This window comes from Triturus cristatus, chromosome 9 (assembly GCF_964204655.1).
Source record: "Triturus cristatus chromosome 9, aTriCri1.1, whole genome shotgun sequence".
Lineage (NCBI taxonomy): Eukaryota > Metazoa > Chordata > Amphibia > Caudata > Salamandridae > Triturus > Triturus cristatus.
The window spans coordinates 788,339,747-788,357,971 of record NC_140592.1 but is presented as its reverse complement, the minus strand read 5'-3'; positions in this window follow the sequence as shown (position 1 = coordinate 788,357,971).

Sequence of the window (18,225 nt, the reverse complement as noted above, 5' to 3'; positions counted from 1 at the left end):
GTGATGGTAGGAGGGGTAATCGGTGGTGCACACTGCAGTGTCCTCCTGCTCAGGGCCCCTCTCAATTATTATTTTACAAATTCAGCACTGGGCCCCTATGAGTGCACTCACTGTAGAGCTGTCAGGTGGACCCATGACGTGTGACACAGCTAGCATTACCACTCTACCTCAAGGCTCATTCATTATTGACACTCATATCTTTGATGTTAGCTACATGCATTATAAAACCAGACCCCACAGTTTTTAGTTGAGGAAAACTTGCATGATTTTAATCAGAGCAATACACAGATCTGGCTAATTTCTGGGCAATCATGGTGTGTTATACTGTGCAATAGCTGACCCGCCACCCACCTTAAATAACAAGTAGGACCCACCTGGGTTAACCAGTGTGGCTCCTCCGCTATATGCTTTTAAGCAGTGTAAAGGAAATATAAAATGATAATAACTTGCAGTTATTATCATTTTATGTTTCCTTTGCAGGTGGGTGGGGCCTTTCTGCTCTCAGGGCAGGGGAAGAGTGGTTTGCCCACTCCTAAGGGCGCAACAACTGTTTGGTCGGCCCTCTCAGGCTGTCCAAACCAGTCATGCGCACTTTCCCCGTTCTCCATGCAGGCCGCATTACAGCCTGCGTGGAGAACATGCCCAGGCCCCCATTCCTTGGTTGAGTGTCAAACCAGGAAGCTCAAAACCAATCACAAGGTTGCATTGCAGCATTGTGATTGGTCATGGGAGCCTGGCTGTTCTTCCTGGCTGCTGGCTTTCTGTCCCACGAGGAGAGCAGGAGCAGAGATGTGGGACCTGGCGGTGAGGTAATTGTATTTTTTTATTTATTGCACAACCCTGCACTCCCCCACCTCTTGTGCCAGCCCCGCCACCCACGAGTAATGCCGGCCGCCACTGGGTTTAACATTATTTTTCATAGAGCACTGACATCTGATGCTTGCTGTTTCACAAATGTGGCTACCCCTCCTACAACTCTCGAGTTGCTGCACACCTGAAACACTAAGTGAGTAAAAGCAAACCCCAAGTTGTCAGGATACTTTTCATACTTTACTAGAAAAAGAGGGTCATGGTCACTTTCTTCTCAGGCCCCCCTGTGGCCCAAGGTCATCACATTTTTGTCTCCATAATCAATTCTTGGGGTGCTTTGTGCTTCTTGAGTTAGGATCCCCATGTAACTCCACCAGGGTTCAGTGGTAGCCCACTACCTGAATCCCCCACGCGTGCAGCTCTAGGTAGTCTGACAGCGACAGAAGGGATGCTCTTGCAAGTCAGAGTATAGATTGTATTTTGGCTGTTTCTGGGCCTGTTTTCTGGGCGGCGTTTTACTGTTGATTTCTCTGATATAAGGACAGAAATTGAAGTGGCAAGCACAAATGCATGCAATCTCCCATACCTTGCAAAACACCTAAACAGCCTGTCTTTATAAGATCAAAACTGCCGATTCCTAAATGTGGGCATATTTTTAGCTGTTTCATTGGCTAATGGGGACCACTTTTATTTTGGTACCTTGGCTTATTTTCTGTACCAGTCCAACAGCGACTGTAGGTCTAGTTTAGGTTTGTTATCCTGCTAAGAGTTGTTGGATATTGCCTACAAATTGAGTAAACGCCATATGGCAGTTATGCAGATCGGAGAGCGCTTAACCTTCCCAGACTCTACAACGGAGCACAGGGCACCACACCACCTCATGCACAACATCATTTTAAAGGATTTTAGGGTCCCGGACAAGACCTATTTTGACGCCCCCTATTTTAGAAAGCTTCCGTTACCCATTTTCTGCTATTTCAAGGCTGATTGGTGCCACCAACATTAATCTACACACCAAGCTTTCATAAATGAGATAGAACTGAGATGTGTCTTGCCCAGGTAAATCCTTAAAATATCACTCAGAAAAGAGAGGCCTTCAGAGGTAAAGGTAGGCAGAGAGGAATTAGGCTGAAGTAGAGAAATAGAGACGAATAAGAGAAAAAAATCACTTTCCCAGGGGCCCCTGGGAGGAGGTCCTGGGTAGTGGCCCACTTTGTCCCTGCCTTAAAACGCCCCTGGTCCTGCACCCAGCCGGAGTTCACTTGGTCGGGTTTAGATGGTACCAGGTGACACCTCGCCAGCGGTTCCCGTCTACCCCGAGGTGCCGCCGCAGCTGCGAAGCTGTGAAGTTCCTGTCAGGGCATTCGACGAAGCCACAGCCCTGGAGCAGGGCGGCCAGAAACCACAGCAGTAAAAGAGAAGCGGCTATGAGAAAACACACGGGCACAGTAATTACCCCTGCCCACAAAGAGCACGCAGGGGGCTTTCAAGACGGTGCAGAAAATAGCAACGCGTGGCAGAGCGGGGTTCTCCACTACCGAAAATATTCTGTTTGCAGAGCAGGGATAATGTAGGAGCGAGACGTATGCGCACAGGGGGGCAGAGGAAACTCACTGGCAAAGACCCGTAAGGGAGAGGATGTGGTCTCACGGCCAGAGCTGCTGACCTTGAAGCTGGGGAACCAAGGGGCATTTTAACAAGCCAGGCGATAAAATTATCGCCGCTTTAGCGGCAGAAAACTGCCGCTAAAACGGCGATAATGGGCTTGATAATATGCCCTATGGAATTCCAATTGAAGCCCATGTTAGATGTCCTTTACACCAAACATGGGCTTCAATTGGAATTCCACAGAGCATATTATCAAGCCTATTATCGCCGTTTTAGCGGCTGTTTTATGTCGCTAAAGCGGCGATAAATTTATCGCCTGGCTTGATAATATGCCCCCAGGTTCGAGCGAGCCTCGGTGTTGTCTCAACATCCTGTGATTCTGGGCAAATCATTTAATCTCCCCGTAACTACCAAAAAAAAATGAATATGTCCTTGTGTAACATAACTGGTGCTCTTATAAAGAGCTCCAATACCTTCTGGTCTCTTTCCGCTATATAAATCTGCAAAACAAACAAAAAAAAACATTTCTCTCTAAAGCCTGCATTAGCATCAGAATCTCTCGTGCCAGATGTGCAACCCCGCCACTGTCCTCTAGGCAGCCTGAGCTTTTTTTAGTTCACAACATTTCACCACACTGGATACATTGCAGCCTTCATATCTTTTGTTTAGATGTGTCTGCATATTTTTCTTCCATAACACATGGTGGTTTCAAAGCCCATTTTCTGGGGGTTATGTTGTACCTGTAATTTGTTTCCCGTTATTCACCTAATGGACATAGTTCTTCTGAATTCTGCAATCCATTCAATGTAAACACCAGTTTGTCTGATTTCTTATCTCATTAGCTAAATGGCTTCTAAGCTTAAAATATGTTAAACTAAGGAATTCATTCAAACACAATTCACAGCTCCATCGATTCTTTTATGTACTCAGCAACTTCTCGATGAATAATAAAAACAAACAAAATAATAATTCAAAAAACTTAATATTAGCTGAACATTGTAGAGAGCCACAGCATAAGCCTTCACTTCTGCAAAGTGTGTGTGTTTGTTTTTAACTTGAACTCTCTGCCCCCTTCATTACCCTTAGAAGAATGTACTCTTATGTTCTGATGCCATCTCAAACCGTGGCTCTCATGTCAAGTTACTATCTTCACACAGATCTAGATTTTTTTTCTGCACTCCAGTACTTACTCAGCTTTCAGGCCTAGAGACCTTTGGTGATAGTGCGCATAACAAGTGTTTTATAACATAACTCATAGCATAACACAAGAAAAAATATCACCACTAAAACCTCACCTGCTAACCAGCATAATTGGACTTTTTTTTTACATAGATCAAACTGTCAACGTCAACTATTTTCCAAAATACATTTTCCTGTTTTTAAAAAAAATATTCTATGCGAAATGCAGAAAAGCACATTTGTAACATAAAAAGTACGCAATGGGTAAAATATGTTCTGGTTCCACAAAGCCATCTTTTTGTTCTTATAGCATTTATATACTAGTGGGTTTCCAGCCTTTGTGTTTTACTATGTCACCAGAAATAATTTTTAATTGTGTTATTGGGCCATAATGTGTATTATGACCCAGCGCTTTGAAAGAGCAGACTTGTTTGTAAACGTTACCACAACCCACAGATTGGAATTTTGAACCACAATGTACCTCTACACATTTTTTTTATATTGCATGCTGTACATATATGTATTTTTTTATATTGCATGCTTTCCAAACTCAGAGCATGTTTATTGACACTCGTGCTAGAGAAAGCTGTAGGCTACTGTGCCCCAGGATGCCTATATCTTAAAATAGGAATTGCACATATACTATGCTGTTTCTGTAATTATGGAAAGTAATTCATAGTATTCCATTATTCACGCAAAATATACAGGCTGAAACCACTGCCCTTTGCACAAGAACAGCTGTCAAGCAAACAATTAAAGCTCAGTGGGTGGTAAATGTATACACTTGAATTCCTTTCTTTTAATTTGTGGATCCTGGCTGTAACTATCCCAAGCCTCCTCCTACTGCTAGAGCTAAACAAATAAATAAATATATATTTCTAAATCCTTCCCTCTTCTATCCCTCCTCTATCCTTTTCAATCCAAATAACAGACTAAACATGTCCACCACTCAAATTAATTTCATATTTCAGTATACTAACTCACCACTAATCCTTTATGGGCTCCGGAGTAGCGTGCTACTTGCCGAAAAAGCACTTCAACACCTCATCAGGGGTGGCAAGCGCTATATAAATGTAAACCTTTCTCCTTCTTCTATCACTCCACTGTCCTTCTCAATCCAAATAACTAACATATCCACCACTCAAATTACTTTTATAATTCACAATACTAATTCACCAGTAATTCTTTATGTGTTCCGAAGTAGTGTGCTACGCGCAGAAAAAAGCGCTTCAATGCCCCATCAAGGGTAGCAAGCGCTATGTAAATGCAAATCTTTTCCCCTCTTCTATCCCTACACTACCCTGCTCAATCCAAATAACTGACTAACATATCCACCGCTCAAATCACTTTCATATTTCACTAGACTAATTCACCACTAATCCTTTATGGGTTCCAGAGTAGCGTGCAACTCACCGAAAAAGTGCTTCGATAATGCAAATCTTTTTCCCTCTTCTATCCCTACAATATCCTGCTCTATCTAAATAACTGACTAACATATCCACCGCTCAAATCACTTTCATATTTCACTATACTAATTCACCACTAATCCTGTATGGGTTCCAGAGTAGCGTGCTACTCACCAAAAAAGTGCTTCGATAATGCAAATCATTTTCCCTCTTCTATCCCTACAATATCCTGCTCTATCTAAATAACTGACTTACATATCCACTGCTCAAATCACTTTCATATTTCACTATACTAATTCACCACTAATCCTTTATGGGTTCCAGAGTAGCGTGCTACTCACCGAAAAAGCGCTTCGATGCCTCGCCAGGGGTAGTAACCGCTATGTATATGCAATTACAATACATCTATGTGAAATGCCTTTTTGCATATCACCAAGACCTCAGCTTGTTTTGCAATACCAAATAATTGAAGTTCTCCTATATATATATGTGTGTAGGTAGGTGTAGGGTCATAAACTAAAACGTAGAGAGAGACACATAGCAACACAGATAGTTCATACATGTGCATACTTACAGGCACACTAACGCTAAAACGCTCTTTATAAATTATGTTTCCACAGATTGACATCTGTTCTGGTTTTGTTTTTATGTCCATTATGTCCAGTGGGGGATTTTTACAGCTTAAAAGTTTACAGCTTTTACTTCAGCAGTGGCTAAAATAAATGCGCCAGGAAGCGTGCCTCGGTAGGTCTCGCCTGGCAGCGCTGCGCCCCTCTTCACCCCTGCTGCACACTGTAGGTGCCTTTCAACCGGGAGGAATCTCGGATTTCAGGGGTGAAAAGCACTTTTCAGCAGTGCCCTTTCCGCATATCAGGTTCCCAGCGGAACAACAGCAGCAGGGCCCGCCAAAGCCGCGAGACCTGTAATGTAATCTGCCCTCGAAACGGCGCAGCGCCCTTTCACAGGCCTCCAGCTTTTGTAAAAAAAAAAAAATAATAATATTAAATTCTGTCTGCGAAAAGAAGGGTTTGGAAAGAAAACAAAGACACGCGCTTTCACAAGTTTGTTTTGCTTTAAGATCTAAATTATAGGAAAGGCAAATTGTGCACAAACAAGACATGCATAAAGAAATCTGCAAGCCAGCAACCAAAGCTTCTAAGAAATAGTGGGTTGTAAGTAAAATGGGAAATATTGGGCGAGTCTGAGAAAACCGTTAAAAAACAGCAAGCCAAAAGTCTCGAAGCACAATAAAAAAACTTGGCAAGACAATAGGTTTATTCTGCTAAAGCGTTTTGAAAATACAGCTGCCTAGTGGCGTAGAGCGTCTACTGAATGCAGTTGTGGCCTATGGTTCTTGCACATTGGATTGACTTATTGTGAATTCAGGCAGTAACGGGTTTACACTTATGATTACAGTAGCTTTCTATATTTTCCCAATTCTTGCAAATCGCGAGGCATACGCAAGAAATCTGTAGTTTTTCAGTGGTTTGCTTCTCAACTGTTACCTTACACCTATGTAGGGCTGGGGGAATATTTGCACATTGACGCCCTTTTTGTTATCTATATTAAAAATGTGGTTGTATGTGGAGAAATCTCTTGCTTACCCCACTCACAATATGTGGGTCTTTGATGTATGTATGTATGTATGTATGTATGTATGTATGTATGTATGTATGTATGTATGTATGCATGTATTTATGTATGTTTGCCTATATGAATGTATATGGAATTTCTATTGTGAAAACCTATTCAAAAGGCAGCAGAGTGCTGTAAATGGTTAACAGCAAGCATAAAGTCACAGAGTAAGAGGAGGTCGAGCTGGGTTGAGGCTGGCTAATGCACTGTGATGTAGTGTTCTGTAAGGAGGTGAGTTTTCAACTCTTTCCTAAACTGGAGCAGAGTTGTTGCGGTCATGATGGAAACAGAGATGTTGTTCCAGATGCTGGATGCATAGATGGAAAAGGCCTGCTGTCTTGTTTTTCTTTTTTATACTTCTCAGTCTGCAGTCTGATGGTGCCCTGTCTGCGGGTGCGCCGAGATTTACCAGAGATGGTGAGCTTGTCTACAAGATAAGCTGGGGTGGTGGTTGTGATAGCTTTGCAAATGATGCAGGTGGTTTTAAAGATGGTGCGGGCTGGCAAGGGGACCAATGGAGTTCCATCAGAATGAGGGTGATGTGATCATATTCTTCTGTCCCTAGATGAGTCATGCTTCAGCACTTAGTGTGCCACTAAGGGGTACCTGTGATGTGCAGGAGCCCATGGAGTTGGGCATTCCACCACACAGTTGTGAAAGTACGCAGGCTTGAACCTCAGTTTTGAAGTTGCTTTCTAGAAAAAATGGTCTGACTTTCTTTAGAATAGTGAGCTGGTACCAAGCCATCTTTGATACCCTCTCCCACCCATAGGGCTCCCTAACACCTATGTTTTTTCAGTGGCAGCCTGCCTGTCTCGCGAGTAGTGAGTCGGGCGCGGGGGGCTCGCGGGTGTAGAGTCACGGGCGAAGGGGTTCATGTGAGGATGCACAACATTTTTTTTTACTTACCTTCCCGCCGTGTCCCGCGTCTCTGCCCCATGCTCTCCTCAAGAATTAGGAAGCACAGCCAGGCCCCACTGACCAATCACACCGATGCAATGCAGCGTTATGATTGGTTTTGAGCGTACTGGTTTAACGCTTAACCAGGGAATGGGGGCCTGGGCATGTTCTCCATGCAGGCTGTAATGCAGCCTGCGTGGCGAATGGGGAAAGTGCGCATGACTGGTTTGGACGGCCCCAGAGGGCTGACCAAACAGTTGCTGCACTCTAAGGAGTGGGCAAACCACTCCTCCCCTGCCCTGCTCCGAGATCAGAGCAACCCCAACCGCCCGTCCACAAAGCAACACAAACATAAAATGATAATAACTGAAATGTATTATAATTTTATGTTTCCTCTTCTTGCACTGCTTGAAAGCAGTGGGGCGACGCTCCTCCGCCAGAGCAGAGGAGCCGCCACTGTGTCTTTTTGGGTAAAAGCTTATGTATGCCGTTGGAACCTGAATACATTTTAAATGTTTGTGCCAATCCCAACAGATGCAACGTTGCCGGCATTGACCACATTTTCAATGGGCACCCACCAGCGACGGCCCGTATAGGGCGTGTTACCGGGGCGGTGACGTGGGGCAGAGGAGGGGCAGGGTGGGGGGTTGCAAAATGCGACATATGCCGATCGCAGGTAAGTTACGAAAAAAATAAATAAAACGAATTTTGTTGCGCGCATTGCATCGCATTTGGCATTTTTGCAACCCCCCACCCTGCCCCTCCTCTGCCCCACGTCACCGCCCCGGTAACACGCCCTATACGGGCCGTCGCTGGCACCCACACTGCTAAAGTTTGTTTTCCCAACCCACTGTTAGGACCGCAGAAAACCTGTGCACCTGATTGATTTCCTGCAGATGTAAGTTTCACCTTGTAACACCACTGACACACCTGTTGCTTACAGGTGAAAGTGTTTTGTGAACGTGAGCTGGCATGAGGCTCAGTAAATTCAGTGCTTGCTGCCGTGATTTGTGGTGCTCTGCAGGTCACAAGTGTGAATTCAGCGGACTCAGCCATCTGAGGTCGGTAAATTGAATCGCATTTAATTGAGTAATAGTAACTTTTGTTATGACAGAAATATGGTATTAAGCTTTGTACAAAAATAAGTATTTTTTTGTATTGCTATTATTATGACTGTACAGGGTGGCGAGGGTGGCAGGGCAAAGCAAACTCTACTGGTTAAAGACAACTGAAAATAATGGCAACCATTAGATACCAATAACCAGTTTCAAGATGCAAAATGGCCTGAACCCATTTGCCAAATGAAACTGTATTTATTTGAAGAAATAATGCTCCTGCTGAAGACAGGTCTACAGAGTTGTGTAAGCTACAGCACAGATTTATGGAGAATTGAATAGTACAGCAGTGTTAGACATCTGAGGCATTGCGAAATGTTAAGAAATAGTGCTGCACCATGTTTTCTGCATGTCGCACCCCAGTGATGTCATAGGCAATGCTTGTGCTGAAAAATTGCAGTGCTTGCGTGAGGCTAAACAGGATTTCGCAATTCACCTTGGCGCAAAGTCGGATGAGATGTGTCTTGAGTGAGTTTTGTACCGAGACACACCCTCCTGATCAAACGTCTACACACAACACCCCAAATTTCAATCAGGCAATATGGGTAATTTTGAGGAAATTCCACCCACATATTACAGATGGAAATATTTTCCTTTTGCAAATCGCTTAACTCTGTTTTCATTTGGGGCTAGGATTCCGCCCAAAGCCAGGTTGCACAATTTCGCATGAGTTTAGTTGATCTGGATTCTTTGACTAGATTCCTGGAACTGTTTCCGCTGTTCTAGCCCCAATAAATCTGTTTTTCTTACGTTAGCAGAGGTTTAGCTTTACATGATACAGTGCTGCTTTGTGTTACACTTGTGCAAGTTTTGGTGCAATATCCTTTTGTAAGTGAGTACTGAGCTACTCTACTGTTTGAGCTACTTTGTGTCTGCAGGCATCTATTTGCATCACAGGAGATCCTTCACTAATCTTTAGTAAGTCTGCATCTAAGTGCACACTTCCTTGCAGGAGCTGCTCTTGGGGTCTGATGTGCAAAGTATTTTAATGGTGACAAAACCTCAGATTCGGTAAATCTGAGGGTTTGTGACCACTGTTTTTTTTTTAAATGGACTAAACTTAATTAACAACTCTCAAAATGTTTTCAGAATCATTAAATGTGTTCAGGAAACATTAAGGAGTCACTGTTTTGTAGGGGCATGTGAAGGGAGTCCCTTCCAAACACTGATTCCTTAAGGTATGTATTAATGTTTTGCAACTGAAATCCATTCGCAAAACATTGATATTTTACTCCTAATTCAAAAGAGGTAGTAAGCCATTCGCAAACAGGAAGGGGCCCCCCTTTTCAATATTGACAAAAAATGTTTTTAGGAGTAGACAATGGTCCACATCAGAAAGATTTGTTTAACTTTTCATTTTTCATTCTAAACTCTTCCCTTTTTCCTTTCAGGAAAATTGGATGGATTAAAAAAATAGAGATTGCTGTATCTAAAGCAATCACAGATAAGGTGGCCTGTTGACCCCAGCAGACAATCATCCTTGTGATTGTGGCCAATTGTGGTAGGTCGCAATTTGCAACCAGCCTCACGCATTTTAATGAGGTAGATTGGATTGCAGCACACATGATTTGGAATTTTTTGAACTGACCTATTAGTGCAGAGGTTGGTTCAAAGAAGTCCTTTCCATTCGAAAAACGTTGGTGCACCCACTTTTTGCAAATGGAAATTTCGTACATCAGGCTCCTAGTCCCTCCCTTTTCCATTTTCTTGGCACCATTTTTTCCATTTGATCCAGAATATGCGCTCTGCTAGTTTATTTTCCTCACACATCTTTTATTGTCTGTACCCTGTCATTAGGCAGAGTGATTACAGGAATATTCACTGCAAATTGTTAATCGTATGCAGCCTTGGTTGCTGGTCCACTTGCCACCAGCTCGGTTTACATGAAGGTATTCATGTTTGGCAGGTGGGAAACCCGACTTCGAGGTCTGCTGACGAGGGGAAGTGAACTAACTGCCCTCTTGGGAATACAAAGCTGCAACTGTCCTGGGTGAGACTGCAGGTCACGCACCAGGGACAGACCAGGAACAACTGAAAGTGCTTTACAAATGGATGCAGGGATGGGAAACCTAACCTCGAAATTTCACCAGGCACTGGGCATCAAAGATGGAATTTAGGGTCATAGGAACAAAAAACTGGTTGCAAAGTACTGGTCGCAAATTGTGACTAATAATTTTGCAACCAGTAAAGAGTTTTATGAACCGCCCTATTTACTAATTGGTCGGTTTGTAAATTTCCAAATCATAGTGGGTTGTAATCTGACCTATTGCATGAATATTATTAAGGTAGGTTGTAGAGGACATCACAGGGACAGTGACTTGCCAGGTGAGCAAAACACAATGTCAGTTATTGCTTTTTAGTAAATTAAACTCTTTTTTAATATGCAGCCTATTTTCCTTAAAGGAAACAAAGTTGCATTAAAAAAAGTTTACTTTTTTGAAAAAGTTTGTTTGAGAGTTGGTTGCCGTCCTCTTGGCGACTACCTGCTCCCCAACAACTCTCTCAGGGACCCTATCCCTTTTGCGAATACATTGCCACCCCAACTCAGGTGTCGTAATGTTTTAATGTTTTGCAACTGGATTTTGGTTGAGAAACATTGACACATATACCACTTTGGTATTTGAAGGGATACCTACAATGTGCCCCTTTCAAATACAAATGTGATAAATTCTGTAACATTTACTGACTCCTAAAATTGAATTTGTACAGAAAAAAAGCATTTTTCAAACTCTTAATCAGAGCATTTGCACCAGTAAAATGTATTCGTACACCTGGCCCTTAATTCTTGCCACCAGTCTATCTGTTGGGTATCTGTTTAATTGTTTGTACATTTTTAAGATGATTTTCCAGTTACAAAAAATCTTGGCTTCTAGTTTTGTGACTGTTCCATCAACTGCTTGTGAGCCTACTTATATTAATATGAATAATGTATAATAGGGATCCCATTATTATGGTCCAAAATTCACTTTACCATCCATATTTCTACTCAAAAGCCAAAGCTTCAAGAATTTGATACCTTTGCCATTTTTATAAATACCAGTAGCTGGGATCCCACCTCCTGCACTATCTTCTCTATAAAAAAACTATCCTGAGATCCCTTAGCATCTATGAACCGAACTACCTTATCTACATGGGCCACTTCATAATATGTATACATGTGAGGTAATTCTTATCCCCTCTGACTGACATCCAGCTGAATCACTTGAATTTTAACTCTTGGAGCCTTTTTATTCCAAATAAAATTCCTAAAAAGTGCATCCAATTCCTTAAAATACGCCCTATTAAGTTTGATCGGTAAAAAAAAATCAACAAAGGTAAAATAGACATTTTTATCAGTGCTACGCACCCAATCAATGTGAGAGGGAGAAGTGACCATCTATCCAACAAATCTTTGATCTTTCTCATCACCGTTTCATAATTTAATCTATAAAGTTCTGCATATTGATTAGTTTACTTTTACTAAAAACTGTAGAAATTCACTGAAAAGAACAAAGGTTACATAGACTTTATAGTTAGGAAATACAATTGAAAAAAATCTTAGAAATTCACTAAAAAGCAAAAGGATATAGGGACCTTATAGTTAGGTTCAGATCAGGGTAATAAGCAAAAGGATATAGGGACCTTATAGTTAGGTTCAGATCAGGGTAATAAGCAGTGTATGGTGAGGGTGCAAGTTATAGTTACCTTAGGGCACGCGTTATAGTTACTTGATATAAATATAACTATAACTTCTGATTTCTGTGATTTTGTGGGTTTAAATCTGAATCTAACAATAACGTCCCTGTAATCTTTGATTTTCAGTGAATTGCTTAGGTTTTTTTTAAATTTTAGTTCCTAGCTATAATGTCCCTGTAACCTTTGTTCTTTTCAGGGAATTTCTACAGTTTTTAAATGTCATTTGCCCACTATAATGTCCCTGTAACCTGGGTGTGTGAGTGGGTGTATAAGTTGTTGTGTGGGTGTGTAAGTGGATGTGACATTTTGTGGTGGGTGTGTCAGTGCATGCATGACTAGCTGTGTGGGTCTGTGAGTGGGTGTGTGAGTATGGGTGTGTGAATTTGAGTGGGTAAGTGAGTGGCTCTCTGGACCTGGAAGTGGGTATGTGTGTGGCTGTATGAGTATGTAAGTGGGCGTGTGAGTGGTTTTCCGGGTCTCTGTGTGTGAGTGGCTTTATGGTGTGTGAGCATTTGTGTGGGTGTGTAAGTGTGTGTGAGTGTGTGTGTGACTATGTGTGTCTGTGAGTGGGATTGTGAGTAGTCTTGAGGGTCTCTGAGTGGGTGCATCAGTGGATGTGCATGTGTGTGAGTAGGTGTGTGAGTGGTTGCATGAGTGTGTACATAGGCGTGTGACTAGGTGTGTGAGTGCCTGTGCGGGGCTATGAGTGGGTGTATGAAAGGTTCTCTGGGTCTCTGAGTGGGTGCATGAGTGGCTGTATGGGTGTGTGAGTGTTGTCCTGGGTCTCTGAGTGGGTGTGTGAGCAGCTGTAAGGATGTGTGAGTGGATGTGTGAGTGGTTGTGTGGGAGTGTAAGTGGGTGTGTGAGTGAGCATCTGAGTGGGTCTGAGTAAGTGTATTTAAGGAAAAATTGGGATCTAGATCCCCAGATCCATTGCAGATTCACATGGGGAACCCGCTTAGCGCCTCAGTGGATCCACGGATTCTCATGTACACAAAAAAAAGTTTTCAACAATTTCTTCCCCATGAGGGGTCCCTCACAGACCCCTCTATCAGTCTTAAGGGGTCAGGATACCTCTGTCCAGAACCCTTATATCCTATTTCTACTATATTTCCCCACCGGGAACCATGTACTGATTCACCAAATGGCACCTGCATCTTCTCTTGGGCTGCGGCCAGCCAATCAGGGCATTACTGTTGGCGCTTGGATCCGTGGACACCACAGTGGATCTGCATCTCTAGATATACCTGCATATTTTTCTTGAAAATCTCCCAAACTACTATACAGATTAGCACCAAATTAGAAAAAACATTCTTTCTGGCCAAGATCTAGTTTTCTGCCAAATGTGGTGTAATTCCGTTCAGCTGTAGGCGCTGTAGGCATGTCTGAAATCCCTATTGGAAATTGCATGGGAAAATACGTTTTGAGACCCGCCTTTTCTTGTCCATTGCTTGATGAATTACCCCAACACTTTCCAGACAGCAGCTGAAGTGACTTGCACACTAATTCTGAAAATTTCATGAAGATTCGGCAAATGGAGGCAAAGTTATTAGCAAAACAAAAAATACTTTTCCTATGGAAAGTAGTTGCCAACTATGACTACCCACTGACGACTGACGTTGTAGGCGGCGGTGCGAACCTCCCACGGTCGGAGCTACCGTGTCAAAACATCCTTTCAAGATTCCCCCAGCTTTAGAGGCGCACTCCACAAGGAACCGTTCAACCGAACTTTATTTCACAGCCGACAGAATTACTAGCCTGGTAAGTTCATGTCCTCGACGCGTTTCGATGCTGCCAGCATCTTAATCATGAGTTGGGTAATTTGGAATTTCAGAAACGGATTGCCGCTTATTTTCCCCTGCGTGCCTTTCATTCTAATCTTTTTCCGGATCGGTTGAACGGTTCCTTGTGGAGTGCGCCTCTAAAGCTGGGGGAATCTTGAAAGGATGTTTTGACACGGTAGCTCCGACCGTGGGAGGTTCGCACCGCCGCCTACAACGTTTGAAGGTCTGTGTGGATGCATAACGTGCAGCCTGTATCCAGCACGAGGAACAAAAGGATAAAAGGCAAAATTACGAGCCCAGGACCCACTGGAGGGCAGAAAAAGATTAGAATGAAAAATTGGGACAATAATTTTGTTTGGAATAACGGACCCCACCGAAGGGGAGCATTGGGAACTGCCACTACCAGCATGCATTTCACTGGAGAAGGCACGCAGGGGAAAATAAGCGGCAATCCATTTCTGAAATTCCAAATTACCCACCTCATGATTAAGATGCTGGCAGCATCGAAACGCGTCGAGGACATGAACTTACCAGGCTGGTAATTCTGTCGGCTGTGAAATAAAGTTTGGTTGAATGGTTCCTTGTGGAGTGCGCCTCTAAAGCTGGGGGAATCTTGAAAGGATGGATATATATATATATATATATATATATATATATATATATATATATATATATATATATATATATATATATATATATATATATATATATATATATATATTCATATTCATGTTCATGTATATTCATGTTCTTAAGTGGATTAGCAAAGGGACATACTTTGATATAGCAATGGATATTTGGCTTTAACAAACTCAAACACAATATTTCTGTACTGCCAGAGACCCCTATTTTTGCATATTTGCACATATTGCGATGTTTTGCACAATGATTTTACACGTATTTATTAATTTATCTATTTTTTAATGGATTTATTTATGTATTTGGGTTTGCCATTCGTTCCACAATGATAATAGAACATGTAATATATTCAATCTATTCTAAATTTTTTTTTTGCATTGTCACTTTAATATCAAGCATTTATGCTGTTTATAATTAGGAACTAGTCTTGCTATTTTTAGCATTGTTTCGCGAGGTTGATATAATTTACATGCCTGTGTATGAAATATTTCATCTATGTTTATGCAAGTGGTCATGTGACTCACAAATCGGTTGGACACTTAGCAAACATAAAAACAATGGCGGACGCTAGTTTTCTGGTGTGATCAAGGGCACAGCGTGCTCAAAACGCGTCGCAGAGGGAAAGAACAATAAACATTTTCCTGCCTCAGCCGTTTGGGTCCGTCTCTCTTTTCGCCACGAAGGAAGTTTGGAGAGTTTGCTTTGAAGATATATATATATATATATTACCGATCCACGAACCTCGTAGTAGCCAGGACTCAAATAGCCAGGGTGCGTGCTACGGTACGAGGATACCTTAATTACGACAGCTTACCACACAGCAAAAACGCTGCACAATGCGCACTCTCCTTCCGCAATAATCGGCCAGTCCAATAGGTGCTTGGGTTGATTTATTGCATATCAAGGTTCCAAGCCGGCAACAAAAACACTAAGGGGGTCATTAGTATGGCGGGCGGACTTTGTCTACCCGCCATACCCCCGGGAAACAGGACCGCCCGCAATGCATGCGGCGGTCCCGCATCTACAATTAGGATGCGCCCGCCACACTGGCGGGCGCATCCCGCATTCATGACATTGCAATGCCACAAAAGCAAGTTGTGCCTTTCAATGCACAACGTGACAGGCATGTCGGTGCCTGCCATGTTGTACATTGAAATGCAGGGGGGTACCCCATGTGCACCCCCACCCCCCAGAATCCCTGGGAGCCTGCTACGGGTCCCCAATGTGGAAGACCGCTTGCCTTTCCAACACCCCGCTGGCATCATAATATGGATGGCGGTGTCTACCAGACACCGCCACCATATTAACTGCTTTTCCTCCCGGTAGGCAATCAGGCGGATTGCCTACCGGGCGGAAAACCGGCAGACGGTCTTTCCATCTGCCGGGGTCCCCCCTGCCATAGTAATAAGATGGGGGGAATTGCCATGCGGGCGGGAGGAAATGTTGGGTGGATCGCCACCGCCATGCGGTTGGTGGCGATCCGCCCGACATGCTAATTGGCCTCTATGCGTTTCGGCGTCTTACAGCCTTGATCACGGGTGAGGCAACAAAGTTTTTTGGCCAAACTTAACCTCTTCAGCGCTGCGCGGATTCCCGCGCGGTGCTGAAAGTTCGGAGCGCGGGCGTGGCCATGACGGAACGGTTCCGTCATAAGCACAGCCCAACCGACGTGCATGACGGAACCGTTCCGTCATCGGCGTCGAAGAGGTTAAACAAACAAACAAAACATTATGTGCAACGTCCTGTGCATGTGACAAAAATAGTAAACATAAACAAAGGACAATTATTGTGCTAGTTTTTTACTCATAACAGTTTGGCCATTTTAACCCCTTTGCTGTGGCGCGAATTCCGCCGCAGCGCTGGGGGTGGTGAGGGGTGAGCGCGGCGCCGCCATGCTCATGACGAAACCATGCCGTCATGAGTCACGGGTGAGCTGTGCTCATGACGGCGTGGTTCCGTCACGACTCCGCCCACTGTCTATTTCGCCCGCACAGGCGGGGAATTAGTGCCGCGTGGGAGGAGCGGCCGCCAACGGCCGCAGCATGACGGAACCACGCCGTCATGAGCACACGCCGACCGTGGCTCATGACGGCGTGGTTCCGTCATGAGCGCACAAGGGGTTAAAGCGTTGTTACCAAAACATTCAAAGGTGCAAATACCCCTCTCAAAGTAGGTTTTCAATTGTATACTGCGATGCCACCACATAATTCATACAATACAATTCATATGCATTTATACCTGAATATGCAAAGTATATACTAGTATACAGTTCCTGATGCCAGAAAACAAAAAACAAAAAGGACATAATATATTGACTAGTGTCATTTTCCAATATATACATGAGAATACATGTTGGTGTTACTTAATATAACATCTTCTCCATACCATTACGTTCCACATACAATATGATAAATTATTACATGGTTTTAAGTGTCACTTAATCCTGTACAGCAATGCAAATATATGCATTAAATAAACATAAACATAACATATGTATATAAATGCTATACAGTGAACAATCATAGTGAATGGTGACCATAATTCAGGTAAACATCGACTAAAAGGCCACATAGATTCTACCTATATATTACCCCAGTGGGCGATTTCTTTTCACTTCTCTAACCAGTTACCTCAGGGCACTTCTAATCTCTTTATACATTCTACAAAGATACCCCAGTGGGTAAACAAAGCCTGATCCATGAAAATCAATGTTGGAATCAAGGAGAAACCAAAAATTATTATATATGTCCTTTGGTAAATAACTGCAATATACCGCATACTCTAGTACCAATATAGCGTGGCATTGCGTTATGGCTAGTACCCAAAAAGTTTTTTTTTCTTCCCATCAGGATCTAATCTGTAAGAGAGCATTAAGAACATATTTTCACAATAAGGCCCTCTAGGAAATGTGCTCAATAATAACCAAATAAATAAAAAAAATAGTGAATAACTCAACAAACAAGTTTAAAAACAAAGCCAGTTTAAGCAGAGGTACACTGCTTGAATTTTCTTACTGCATACTATAATCAACATATATCCTATAGTACATCATGAATCTCACATAGTTTACAGACATGATGAAGAAGAAGCAAGAGAAAGAAGAATTAAAGAGAATAAGAACAAGCTAATTCTATACAATAGGTATAATCCCCAATAGGGGACAATGCTACTCTCAAAGCCAAAAACAGTTCATACAGTTTAAATGCCCCTCTGAGAGCGCCAACACTTATTCTCCCAAAAACCAAGACAATTCTTCCTCAGAATTCAAACCCTGAGGGACTCTAGTATCCAATTCTAATAAATATCTTGATTCTTGCCTTACTTTGCGAATCCTGTCACCTCCACGAATGCTCTGTGGGATGGGGTCAATGACAAAGAAACACAAAATATTTCGATTGCTGTTATGCTCCCCCTCAAAGTAACGTGCCACTGGATAGGCTTTACCTTTATTCTGGATTGCACACATGTGCTCCA